We start from the raw sequence: 14,685 nt of genomic DNA, 5'->3' as shown, positions 1-14,685 counted from the left end.
TTGATTGGTTTGCACAAAAGTTATAGTGTCTGCAAAATAGGGGACATATTTATGGCATTTTTATTATTTTTTTTGTCATCTCAGACAGACAATTTTGACACTTTTTTGGGACCAGTGACATTTATACAGTGATTAGTGCTATACAAATGCACGGATTACTGTATAAAATGACACTGGTAGGGAAGGGGTTAACACTAGGGGGGCAATCAAGGGGTTAAATGTGTTCCCTGGGAGGTGTTTCCAACTGTTGGGGGAGGGGGACTGACTGGAGGAGGAGAGAGAGAGAGAGATCGCTGTTCCTAATCACTAGGAACAGACAATCTCTCTCTACTCCATTGACAGAACGGGGATCTGTTTGTTTACATTGACAGATCCCCGTTCTGGCTCTCTGTGGAGTGACTGCGGTTGGCTGGCGGAATCTAGGAGCCAGCTAAAAAAGTTAGGAGCCAGGAACGAACCCCGTCCCGCCGAGCTCACACACAGAAGAACGCATATGAAAGCGGTGTTCAAACCACAAATGTGAGGCATTGCCACGATTGGTAGAGCGAGAGCAATAATTCTAGCCCTAGACCCTCTCTGTAACTCAAAATATGTAACCTGTAGAATTTTTTAAACTTTGCCTATGGAGATTTTAAAGGGTAAAAGTTTGTCGCCATTCCACGAGCAGACGCAATTTTGAAGCAATACATGTTGGGTATCAATATACTCGGTGTAACATTATCTTTCACAATATAAAAAAAATTGGGCCAACGTTACTGGTGTCTTATTTTTTTAATTAAAAAAAAAAAGTGTGCTTGTAAGACCGCTCCGCAAATACGGTGTGACAGAAAGTATTGCAATGACCGCCATTTTATTCTCTAGGGTATTAGAATAAAAAAAATATATATAATGTTTGGGGGTTCTAATTAGGGGGAAGGAGTTGGCAGTGAAAACAGACAGGGGAAGCCCTATTAGCATTGCTGGTTGTCTTGTCATATCAATGGCCACCACAAGTTGGCGCCAGATCACAGAAGGACGCATAGGCCTGCAGCAGGGCCCAAAGCCACAGCCTCAATTACCAGCCTGCGCGGCCCGACACAATCGCACGGCAGGGGAGGTGGGGGTGCACGGAGACACAGGATACCCCAGCTGTGTCACCCCAGGCGCCAGGTCGCTAATTCTAGTCGCAATGGCGACCTGGCGCCTGGGATTTGACGAACCCTGCTTTATTAATATAATTCATTTTCACTTTGGGCGCCCTCACCATAATACAATGCATATGTTTAATCCATATGGTCAGTTGTTCAATTCCGCTTGTTCATATCCCCAGCTTTTCTAAACTACAATATACCTACTATCTAAATATAATTATATTTGTATAGTATATATCTTTCTAGACTGTTATGTAGCTATGGATATACATCATATATCCTGGACTGGCTGCTTGTTTTTGATACACCGTCAAAGCCCTGGGCCTTAGTTTGTTTATATAAATGGCCTTTTCTGAGTATGCACTGTTCCGTTTGAGATGTTCAGTAAACATTTGTTTAGCGAGCTTATAGTTCATTTATTTTTTTTAACCCTTATTATTTTATACATATACAATATATGTGCGTCCCAACTGAGGGGCTTTGCTTCTCTGCCCCTCTGGAAGCCTTCTGAGGGTGGTTCTGGCAGCCGCCTGGTCAGATCAGAGCAATTGTTATATACTTCTCGATTATCGGGATTTTATGTTTATGTCCAATAATGTTTATTCGTTGTTTCTTTTCTTTGTTTACACATATTTCATAGATTTCTATGTTCCTGCTCCTGAAGAAGCGTATCCTTGCGCGTAACATGTAGAGCGAATCTCCCTTACCTTTGGACTCCACTCCATGACTGTACTGTCTGGCGACCATTATTGGATATCCTACCTCTGTATCGATTGCGTTTAGTACTACAATTACGTATTTTGGAAGTGTTGTTTGAATTTTTGTGTGAGCCATCTTACATTATTGATACAGATTTGTATATGTATAAACAATTTTAATAATATTTTTTTCTACAATAAAAAAACCCTAGTTATTTTACATTCTTATCCGTGTGCCTTTAAAGTCCAATTTCTTAGTCTTTAGTCAGTATTTATACATGCTGCATGAGAGTGGGCATGCAATTTTTCACAGTGATATTAATTTGGAAAGGCACGATGGAACTTTTAGTTCAACAAACCACTCGGATACACCTTTACACTGCTATATAGTACATATATAAGCGTATACTGCATGGATTTGTGACCTCATGTACCCTGTCTACTGTATACTGCACAGATCTGTGATCTCATGTCCCCCGTCCACTGCACAGATCTATGATCTCATGTCCCCTGTCCACTGTATACTGCACAGATCTATGATCTCATGTCCCCCGTCCACTGCACAAATCTGTGATCTCATGTCCCCCATCCACTGTATACTGTACAGATCTGTGATCTTGTGTACCCCGTCCACTGTATACTGCACAGATCTTACCTCATGTACCCCATCCACTGTATACTGCACAGATCTCTGACCTCATGTACCCCGTCCACTGCACAGATCTCTTACCTCATGTACCCCATTCACTGTATACTGCACAGATCTGTGATCTTATGTACCTCATATACTGTACAGATCTGTGATCTCATGTACCCCATCCACTGTATACTGTACAGATCTGTGATCTAATTTACCCCGTCCACTGTATACTGCACAGATCTGTGATCTCATGTACCTCATATACTGTACAGATGTGTGACCTCATGTACCCCATCCACTGTATACTGCACAGATCTGTGATCTCATGTACCCCATCGAGCAGAGAAGATCCCAGTATACAGGAGGCTCAGTATAAATATATGCACACAGCTATGGCAGTACAGATGATAAACAAGAAAGAAATGTTTCTTGTTTACCTGAATCAGGGATGGCGGTACATTTATTGTGCCCCAATAAAGTCCCAAAACTCCCCCCCCCCTCTCATTTATATGCAGTACAGATGATAATGCAGCGTGCAGTCTGGTCACTCACCTGTCCCCGATCTCCTCTCTATACACTCTGCAGATCAATGTCCTCTGTCCTCATGTCATAAAAACACATGTCATCCGGAACTGGCCTCAGCACCGCCCCCTTCATTGTCATACCCACTCCCATTTGTTCCACTGTGTACAGCCTGGTGACATCTTGTGGTGAAAATTAAGTACAGCAGGTTCTGATCAGATTCAATAGGTTTTATAGAGTTGAATTTTATTTTAAAGTCATTGTACACTTTCTCACTAGAATAACTAATTATTAATGTAGTTATGTTCCCTGTGTTGTCTGTTTGCCTTATCTTGTAATGATGGGCTCACAGGTTGTGGCTGTAGTAGAGGTCTAGTGTGCAGTCATGGAGATACATGTCTTCATAGCAGTGGCGGCTGGTGCTCAAAATAGTTTTCTTTGAAAAAAAAAAAAAACAATTGCAGCCACTGTGCCCATCAAACTCAGCCACTGTGCCATCAATTCCTGCCACTGTACCCATCAATTGCTGCCTGCGTGCCCATCAATTGCTGCCACTGTGCCCATCAATTGCCGACACTGTGCCCATCAATTGCTGCCAGTGTGCACATCAATTGCCACTACTGTGCCCATCAATTGCTGCCAGTGTGCCCATCAATTGCTGCCAGTGTGCCCATCAATTGCCACTACTATGCCCATCAATTGCTGCCAGCGTGCCCATCAATTGCTGCCACTGTGCCCATCAATTGCCGACACTGTGCCCATCAATTGCTGCCAGTGTGCACATCAATTGCCACTACTGTGCCCATCAATTGCTGCCAGTGTGCCCATCAATTGCTGCCAGTGTGCCCATCAATTGCCACTACTATGCCCATCAATTGCTGCCAGTGTGCCCATCAATTGTTGCCAGTGTGCCCATCAATTGCCACTACTGTGCCCATCAATTGCTGCCACTGTGCCTGTCAATTGCCGCTACTGTGACCATCAATTGCTGACAGTGTGCTCATCAATTGCTGAAACTGTGCCCATCAATTGCCGCTATTGTGCCCATCAATTGTTGCCAGTGTGCCCATCAATTGCCGCTTCTGTGCTTATAAAATGCTGCCAGTGTGCATCCCTCACCTGCCCGGCACTTACCAGCATGGCGTCCGCTGTTCATCTTTTTTTGGACGCCTATTAGAGCCTATGGCTCTAATCAGGTGCTTCCAAAAAAATACCTCACCGCTGTAATTCAGGTGCCCGGCACCCGAAAAGGGGCCGGTCACCTGAATAGGGTGTGGCAGCGGCGACCATAGATAGATTCATGCAATGCATAAATCTACGGACGCTCTCCCTGGGGACACACGGTGCATCATACAGCTATGACAAATTGCCATATATTGGCTAGTATTTGGATACCTACTGTTAATCCATTGGCTGATTTTTACCTGCCCTCATGTGCCCCAGTATATGAGTTTACTTTAGCTCTCATGAGCCCGTCCTAAATTATCCCCCTTCATGCGCCAAAGGGGAAAAAATACCCAGGCCCAGTGCTTGATCGCCTTGACCAGCTTAGACCCTCCTGAAGAAGCGGTACAACCGCGAAACCGGTCGAGGTCATTGGCTCCACCCATTAGATACAGATGGTTCTATTATCTGATTTGATCTGTGCGGTCTGTCCCTAAGTGTTTTAAACTGTAATTGTTTTATGTAAATAAATATTGTTTTTTATTTATCAACCTGGTCTCCTATCAGTGCCGTGAAAGTCCCAATTAAAAACCCTCTCTTTGACCTATGATCATTGATGCCAATTGGCCACAAGCAGCCTGCGGTATTTTTTCATTTGGGTCTTACTTTCTACATATCTATGGTGATAGACAATGGGCATGAGAGAGGGGGCAGCGCCAGTGTGCCCTTTATGGACACACCGCCACTGCTGGATAGACTTCTGCCCTAGCATGCTAGTGGTTAAAGGAATAAATGCAGATGGGGCTTTACACTGCTATGTAAAAAAAAAAAAATTCTCCTCTTATTAAAAAAGCATGTTTACAGAGTTTAATAGCTTGAGCTGGAATTTAGGTCACATTATTATTATTATTATTATTATTATACAGGATTTATATAGCGCCAACAGTTTGCGCAGCGCTTTACGTCACATGACTGATGAAGGGGTCCTGTGAGGCTCCAAAATGTTGCTGTTTTCTGTGATGGTGAATAAAATCTAAAAATTCTAAAAAAATTATAGATAGGCAACTCTTATCCTCATATTTATTAGTGGTTCCAAATTAATAACTACTGCAGCAGGGAACAGACACAAAAGATACACTCAGCATCTTTCCAAATAACTGTTCTGTTTATTCGATACAATTGAAGGTTTTTATATACGTGATTACGTAGGTATCACATAATTATTACAATTGTACTTTTATGGTAACAAGGGGCGTAACATAGGCAGGCTAATATTAATCAGAACTCGAAAGAATGCAAACACATAATGAAAAGTTTTTTAGTGCCGTGTGCACCAGTGCAGTGTGCAATACATAGGCAATGCATACACAATAGTATACAAAATTTACAATTTTCCATTACAATACAGAACAGCAGTACAGATGGTCAGCAGGGACATGCCCCCTTTCTGCCCTCTCCTCCACTGAGAAAAGTCTACTCATTGATTACACTGCTTGTAACACGATCTGTAAATGGGGGAGAGAATGGTGTGACTGATCAGATTCTCACCTATTCACAGATTGTGGCGGAGGGAGTCGGTGTGTCCCCTGCTGGATCATCTGTACTGCTGTTCTGCCTGAACATTCAAAACTGTTAACCATTGCAGCTCTGGAAGTTCAGAGACAGGAAGAGGAAAGGGCATCCGTGCAGTATAGTTTTCTCAGGGATCCATCTGCCTGTACAATGTAGGAGATACTTCATTACAAGTAAGTGATGTGACTATATCTATATCTGTAGGGATTCTTTTTTTTACTAAACTTCATCTTTAACCTAGCCTAGGCAAAAATAGATTAAAGTAAAGCAGAACACCTCTATTGACTTGTTGGAAGAGCTTCAGATTCAGCAGGTGTGTACCTTGTTAAAGCGTCAAGCAACTTTCTTGTGGAGATGTCACTGCAGTTTGTGTTAGTACAGCAAGTGATGGAAAACCACTTCAGTGGGGACACAAAAAACACATTTTCATTAGAGTAACAAAGGATTAGAACAGTGGTTCGCAACCTTCTAGTGCTGTGACCCCTTGATAACATTTCCCAAGGTGTGGGGACCCCTAACAGTAAAATTATTTACGTAGTGTGGGTTGTCAGCACCCAAGGCAAGACAAGGATTTTCCATCCCTAACCCATGGACATTTAGGGCGCGAGCGCCCCTAGTGGCCTGCGCGACGTTATATTACGGGCTCTCGCGCAGGAGAGCCGACTTGCCGCCGTAATATGACGGTGGGCAGTCTGCAAGCAGTTAATAGCGACTATAATCACAGGTAGTGTTACTCAATGTGTCTCCAACTTTGTGGTGTCTCACAGCAGTGACACCTATGCCAAAATTGGAGGTCTCCTCCAGCCCCTCCCACTTCACATTCCTCACCAGTAAGCTGACCTCTAGTCTCAGTCCCCCAGCCATGGCGTGAACTGAAGGGGCTGAGTGGGCGGCCGCGGGCTCCAGGAACAGTTCAGCTGGGTGCCCACAGGTTCCAGAGATAGCCCAAAAAGGCTAGGAGGGCAGTGCAAGCTCAGGAACAGCCCAGGATTCGGTGACCCCTGGCAAATCATCATTTGACCCCCGAGGGGGTCCCGACCCCCAGGTTGAGAACCACTGGATTAGAACATCTAACAATGTTTTTATTACTGGCTGTGCCTTCCTGTCCTGGTGATACCACCACCCCAAATTTTTTGTATGGGCCTCACAGGGACAGGAAGTCAGGGGAAATTTCTCCAACAGGGTCAAATGATGGATTCATTCTTCTCCACTGTATCCAAAGGAAAAACATATTTGGCCATAGTTTTTGAATAAACCCTTTTTAAAGTATAGCTTAAAGGCAATTTTTTAGTTTGGGAAAGGAGGGAGATGGATTAGAACCCCTGTCAGGTTTTTATTGATTTTCGTGTCCCCACTCGTGTTAATTCTCTCTATTTGGTCCTATTTACTGTTGTTATCGAAAGCGAAAGAAAAGCAAATCACAAATTTTATTTTAGTTTGTTCCAGAAATGTAATAGAGGGCAAATCTAATGATGACATTAGTTTTGGTACCTGGGGGGCACAAGAGATTTGCTTAATTTTCAGGGATTTCCTCTCACTTCCTGTTGTGGCTATGGGACAGGAAGTGAAGGTAAATATCCCCAATTGGACACAGATGACAAAAAAAAACCTGACAGGGGTTATATGCCTCCCTTATTTACCCCCCCCAAAAAGTTTTGCCTATAGTTCTATTTTAAAGTCTCCAGTTGCGTGGTGCTTCCATTGCATCCACTCTATGCCTTTCTAGAGACACTGCTAATACTGCAGTTATCTGTAAATTAAAATAGGAAACCCAATAAGTATAACTAATGGCACAACTTTTTTTTAGTTTTGGACAGAGTGGGGTGGGAGTAGAACACCTGTGATTTTTTATTGGCTGTCTGTGTCCCTTTAAGGAGATTTCCCCCTCTCTATTGTCCTGTTTACCATTATCATTGGAAAGTGAAAGTAAAAGAAGAATACACATTTGTGGTTGTCCCCAAAAAATAATAGAGGGGAAATATTCCATTGGGGACACTAGTTCTGGTGACCTGGGGAGTCCCCCAGGGGAATTATTTTAATTTGCCGGATTTCCTCTCACTTCCTGTTTGTCTATGGGACAGGAAGTGAGGGGGAACTCTCAGCATGGAACACAGATTGTGGAAAAAACCTGTCAGGGGTTATAAACCCTCCTTGCTCTATTCAAAATGACATTTTTTTTTGCCTATAGTTTTACAAGAGAAAAAAAGAACCCTATAGGTGATTCAACCTGCCAGTCTAATCTGAAAAGTCTACTGTAACTTCACGGATCCTATAAAAGCAAGCTCACCCACCCATTCAAGAAATCACAAAGCACTTGCCTAACATTTCTGTCCGTGGCCAACTTGAGTAAGGGCAGATGATTCATGGAGCATTTACCTTGCGGGAACCATCTGCCATTAGCTCTGGCACGCAGGCAAGAAGGTGTGCTTGACTAAGAAAGCCCCTCCTCCCACCCTGAAGACTCCTGGGATATATGACATAATTTGCCTAGGCCTGGAAACCAGGAAGTAACTGCAGAAATGTAATAAAAAAAAGTTTAAAACATAAATATGATATACGTTTTCATCTATTTAATAATTCTAGCAGCATAAGGATTAAAAATGCCGCTTGAGGGAGTGAAGTTCCACTTTAAGGAGACATCCAGCCTGGCTCTGTCCTGTACCCATGTCTTTGTGGGCCAGCATACCCCAGGGCAAGCACTCTATCTTGAAATCACCCAGAGGAAAGGATTCTCCGAATATGTAAACATATTAGGAATTTGCAGACAAGGTCCTGAAATGAAAAACAAATCACATTGAATTTTGTCTGGTCAGTTTGGCGTGAATGCCAAGATTATGAGAGCTGACTTTTAGGCAAAAGATAATTCTGCTGTGCCAGGCCGCCAAGCTGAGCTGCCACTTCCAATTAGCCACATGCAAATATACACTTCTTTGCTTTGTGTCTCATGCTGTAGATGGAAACTTTCGTAACTGAAATTTAAAGTGATTGTACATGGTCTTTTTTTTTAATACTTACCTCCACTGTGCAGCTCGTTTTGCACAGAGTGGCCCCGAACAACCTCTTCTGGGGTCCCCCGGCCGCTTCCTCTTCTGGGGTCCTCCGGCGGCTCCTCCCCGCATTAGATAACCTCCTAGGACAGTGATGGCGAACCTTGGCACCCCAGATGTTTTGGAACTACATTTCCCATGATGCTCAACTACACTTTAGAGTGCATGAGCATCATGGGAAATGTAGTTCCAAAACATGCCAAGGTTCGCCATCACAGCCCTAGGAGAAGTTCTCTCCCAAATGGGTTACCTTGCAGGCTTGCTCCCAAATCCAGCATTTGCGTCCACAGACATGAATGCTGGACTCGGCCCCGCCCCCCGGTGCCCGCGTCATTGGGTTTGATCGACAGCAGTGGGAGCCAATGACTGCGCTGCTATCAATCTATCCAGTCAAGAGCCGGGACCACGTGCAGAGAGGGGCAGCGCGTCCCCACTAAGGAGATGAAGGGGCTCAGGTAAGTATAATGTGGGGGGGTGGGGCTCCGGTGACTGCCAGGTGTTTTTTCACCTTAATGCATGGGATGCATTAAGGTGAAAAAACATGAGCCTTTACAACCCCTTTAACCATTCAGTCTTAAAATATTTGACAAGAGCAACCTTACTTTTTTTAACCATCTAAGGACCGTAAGGATTTACCCCTTTAATGACCAGGCCATTTTTTGCAACAAGGTACTGCGTCACTTTAACTGTGTACAGCGTCACACGTCCACGCAATTGTCAAACAAAACTACGTCCTTTTTTTCCCACAAATAGAGTTTGGTGGTATTTGATCACCTCTGTGATTTTTATTTCATGCCCTATAAACAAAAAAAGAGCGACAATTTTGAAAAAAAAAAAGCAATATTTTTTACCTTTTGCTATAATAAATATCCCCCCCCCCCCCAAAAAAAATATTTTTATAAAAATCTCAGTTTAGGCCAATATGTATTTTTCTACATATTTTTGGTAAGAAACACCGCAATAGCCAATATTGATTGGTTTGCCTAAAAGTTATAGCGTCTACAAATGAGGGGATAGATTTATGGCATTTTTATTATAATTTTTTTTTTTCACTAGTAATGGCGGTGATCAGCCATTTTTAGCAGAGCTACGACATTGCATCGGACACTTTTTTGGGAATAGGTGACATTTATACAGCGATCAGTGCTATGAAAATGCACTGATTACTGTATGACACTGGCAGGGAAGTTGTTAACACTGGTCGTGATCAAGGGGTCAAGTGTTCCCTGGGAGTTGTTTCTAACTGTTGGGGGAGTGGACTTACTGGAGGAGGAGAGAGATTACTGTTCCTGATCACTAGGAACAGACAATCTCTCTCTACTCCCCTGTCAGAATGGAGATCCGTTTGTTTACATTGACAGATCCCTGTCCTGGCTCTCTGTGGAGTGATCGTGGGTGGCGGTGGACATTGCGGCTGCCGGTCATGCGCATTGGCTTTAGTGCCGCGGGCACGCGCCCACTGTATCTATTGCGCGAACCAATGTACAGCTACGGCGATTCACGCAATAGAGCCAACCTGCCGCAGTATAATGACGGCAACTGTTCGGCAAGTGGTTAAAGATCCATATTTGCTTTTAATGTGACTTTATTTGTTGGAAAGTAAACCCAAATTTTGGGTTGTCAGCAGGAACTGGAATAGAGGAGATGTCTTCAAACGGGGACACTAGTTCTGCTGACCCTGGTGTCAATAAGGGATTTCCTCACTTTATAGGAATTTCCTCTCACTTCCTTTTTGGACTATGGGACAGGAAGTGAAGGGAAATCTCCCTAATAGGGCACAGATGGCAAACAAATATACAGGATAGGGTTTTTAACCCTGCATTACTCTATCCAAAAATAAAAAATAAAGTTTAATTCTGGTACTTTGGCAGAGTACCAAAAGGGAATGGTCACATGAAGTCTGATTGTTACTGCTGTCAACTGCCTGACATTACACGCTGTCTCCTGCCTCCTGAATGTGCATAACAGTGTCAGTAAAAAAAAAATCCTATGACTGCTTTTATTCCTCTAATCTATGGGCACCAGCTCTTTGATAGAAATACATACTCAACATGTTGAGTGTGTCCAGTCAACCATTTCAAAGGCCTAATCAGAAGATTCCCGAAACCGGGGTATGGTGTGGGATTTTTAAGGATGCCAGTTGACTTATGACAATAAGTTAAAAGCACACTTAACCAAATATGCTACGAATTTAATAAAACAAAAGAAAGTAAATTCCAACGTGACAAACAAGCGTACCATAACGCTCAAGCTTACAAATGGTCTAATAATCAGCAATGCAATACCATGAAAAAACGTTTGAGAATAAAGAGTTCTCAGCAACCAATATGGTCCGACGGGAATCGGATACATCATCCATGTCTTCGGCTTCCTACATTCCTGTGGGTCGCTGGAACGATATTGACAATAAGAAAAGGAAGAACGATCTGCATAGCAGTCTTCATGAAGTCTCTAGGGCCCAATTTCCATTAAAAGGCAAACGGTCACGGTCACAGAGAACACGTAAAACTCAATCTACTGATGCAAATGTTACAAGTATACTTAGTAATACTTCGGTAACATTAACATCACCAATACTGGGAGTGGATCCGATCTCAACTCCTGCACCTCCAATGACCTATCAACCGCCGCATACTTCAGGCCCTTCAGGCTCCAATACTACCGCAGACCTACGGACTGCGCCCATTTTTGCAATGGATAAAAAAAAACACTCAGGCCCTACATACTACACAGCAAGAATTAAAAGATCCAGTCCCGTCCACCACGTCAGGGTAGGCCGGGACACTAACAATATTATTAATTTATCTACGTTCTCATTGTCACCTGATCAATAAACTATATTACAATTGGGCTTATCCTTCTGCCCAGATGGTGAGGCAGACAAATTCGAACTGGTTAAGGATTTGCATCTATTTGCTAGGCGCTTAATGTATAAAGTCCTGTATGATAACCTACAACCCTCTGGGTAAATGATAACTCCATCCTTGACAACGTTTCTCTACAGGAAATGCAAGCCTTACAGGACTTGATGTCCCTATGGGACGAAAGCAACCCTGAGGAGGAAGGATGTATACGTTGTTCCCAAAACATACAAACCTAGATCACGATCCTTTCCTGTCCTGCAGGGCAACCCCAATATTTGGGCTTTTGTCCTGCAGGTCACCAAAGAGATCGAAACCACGAATTGGAAGTTGGGCCCCCCCCCCAACCTTAGTCCTAATTTGAGAACGGCCCTGAATGCTATACGTAACAACGATGATATGATAGTGAAACCCTCCGACAAAGGAGGTAACATTGTCATCATGAAAAGACAGGGATACCAAAAGATGTGCTACGACATCATCAAAAATAGGGATTGGTATAGACCTGTACCAGCCTCTTCGGTTTCATATAGTACCAGAAAATATCATGAGATTCTGAATCGGGCACACAGGTTTGGCACCATAGATGACAATACATTACAATTCCTCAATATAGAAAGCCCAACAATGCCAACATTTTACGCACTACCTAAGGTACATAAGGGGGTCATACCCCCACCGGGAAGACCTATAGTGTCAGGATGTGGCTCACTAACCGAGAATGCAAGCGAAATAATAGATGAACATTTATACCCCCATGTACGAAGTTTGTTCTCACATGTGAAAGATACTATAGAACTCCTGAAAATCGTTGACGGTTTGACAATACCTAAAAATGCCTGGCTAGTGGCAATAGACATTGAGGCTCTCTACAACTCTATCCCTCATTTGCGAGGGATACAGGTGGTGAGAAGCTTCCTGAATGAACGTGACAAAGATTTGCGGAAATATAACAACTTTATAATGGAAATGCTGGAATTCATCCTTACCAATAATATCTTCCTTTTCAAGCACTCCCACTACCTCCAGGTGCAGGGAGTGGCTATGGGGGTGGGTTGTGCCCCCTCATACGCCAACCTGTACCTGGGGGGGGGGCGGGGTGGGAGCGTGACTTGTTTAGGGTGGACTCTAATGACCAGACTTCCGAGAATATTCTCACTTGGCATAGATATATCGACGCCTTGTTTTTCAGTTTTTGTTTCACTGGTTTGTTTATTTTTTGTCACTTTGCACCCATTTGTTTATATCCATAGGGTATTCAAACATTCACTTCATAAGGTTTTGCCCTCAAGTGGATTGACAGCACATTTTATGTATTTTTTATTACAATTTGGTGTTTTTTCATGCCATTCTGCCTGCCTGTCATGGTAATCCAGTGGTTTCATTAGTGGCTCTCTTGGCATATGTATACATATTAGGAGTTCTGACTTTCCTGATCTGGATACTTGTTCAAGGTCAGGTGTTTTAAAGGCGCCTTATTAGGGGAAATAAAAGATACCGGTACATATAAAGTTGCCCTGTAGGAGGAGAGCTATTATACTCACCTTTCTGGGAGCCCTGCCTCCTATCTTCCTTCTGCCATTTCCCTGTAGTCTCTTTGGCATTTAAGACTTCCAGGTGTGTCAGATATCTGCCCCCCACCATGCACCATGGCTCCATCTTCCGCCACCTCTATAACTACAAGACCCATAAGTCACATATGGGTTGGAGGATGGTACTATGGTACATGGTGGGGGACACAAGTATCCAATACACCTTAGAATTACAAAGAGACTGACAAAGGCTGCAGTGCTGGAATGGAGGAGGTAGGACAGGAGCTGCTAGAGAGATGAGTTTAAAAGCTCTTTTACTCTGGCAGGGTTGCAGCCAAGGACAGCCGGGACTTTCCAGAAACGGCGTGCCCCATTTTGCCCAGTAACAATTTCCTTTATACGTTTTTAAAAAAACATATATTTAAAGGGAGCATAACATCAATTTATCCAGGTATTGCTGTAGTACAAACAAATGGCAACCAGCCCAATCCATAACTAGCCTTTGCAGCAAGAAGCACATGGAAGGGTTGGTGAATCGGTGAGGGGATGCACTGGATACAGTCAGCTGCCATTGTGCCCTTGCTGGGTGTTCCTGTATCTTTAAGAAGGGGTGGGCTCCCTCTAGGCAAACCTGCCTTTACTCTATTATTATATATGTGCTCCAATTTGTGAGACTCTTAAAATTATAGTTAGGACCAAAGTACACTGGGGTGCCTTGACGTGGCCACTGCGGCTTACACATATATTTGCGGGATCGGGGGCGTGACCGGATGTGGAAGGTGCGAGCGTGTGAGGAGTGAGGGGTGATGAAGCCTGTGTGATCCCCTAGCCGCCTCGCTCCAATTCCTCCCCCCTGTATGGGAATCTGTCGCCAAATGACCGCGCAGCACTAACCACACACTGCACAGCACAGCATTGCAAACGGCTTACCTTACCTTGGACATCGTGGCAGCTGATTGTGGAGCCGTTGGGACCCAGCTGGATACTCCCCCCTCGTGCGCGCCTGAAGCCGATTCGGGACCACTCAGCTGGGAGATCAGGTGATCGGCGGCGCAGAGTAGCGTGGAGAGGTGAGCGGCGGTGTGTGTAAGGAACGACTGCAGCCAGGCTGGAAGCGCTTCGGGGGGACTGGACTGGTGGAGGTAACCCCTAAGTGATCTTTTGCATAAGAGTTGGAGCAGTTTGTGTGCTATAAGGAGGAGAGCTGGTCAGTAATATTCAAAACACACCATTATCTGGCAACAGTGGCGCAGTGGGATGGCTATTTTGGGATCAGTAAATTGAGTAGATCCCCCCTTGGCAGGAGCAGCGTGAAAAAACATTTTAAAGCACATGAACAGTGTCTATGGTGGGGGCGCAGATAAAACTGTGATGGAACATCACCCACTAAAGTGAAAGGGGAAATTAAGGAGCCGGCTTGCTTTCCTTGGATTGTAACCAGAGAGTTTTGAATGACTGGGGCAATTAATTAATTAGAATTCGCACAATGGTTTGAACTCTGCACATTGCATATTGCACT

General features: G+C 43.9%; 1 protein-coding gene across 1 annotated transcript in view; it reads right to left on the bottom strand.

Moving 5' to 3' along the window:
* The window catches only part of ALAD (aminolevulinate dehydratase), a 35,866-nt gene extending 32,739 nt beyond the window's left edge, over window positions 1–3,127 (bottom strand). Inside the window, exon 1 of the mRNA XM_040324314.1 lies at window positions 3,021–3,127. The gene's annotated coding sequence lies outside the window, so the exon portion shown is untranslated. The remainder of the gene's footprint in view (window positions 1–3,020) is intronic.
* Window positions 3,128–14,685: the final 11,558 nt, after the last annotated feature.

Source organism: Rana temporaria, chromosome 9 (assembly GCF_905171775.1).
Source record: "Rana temporaria chromosome 9, aRanTem1.1, whole genome shotgun sequence".
NCBI classification, from domain to species: Eukaryota; Metazoa; Chordata; class Amphibia; order Anura; family Ranidae; genus Rana; species Rana temporaria.
Note: the sequence above shows the minus strand (reverse complement) of the source record. Positions and strands in the feature narration are given on the sequence as shown.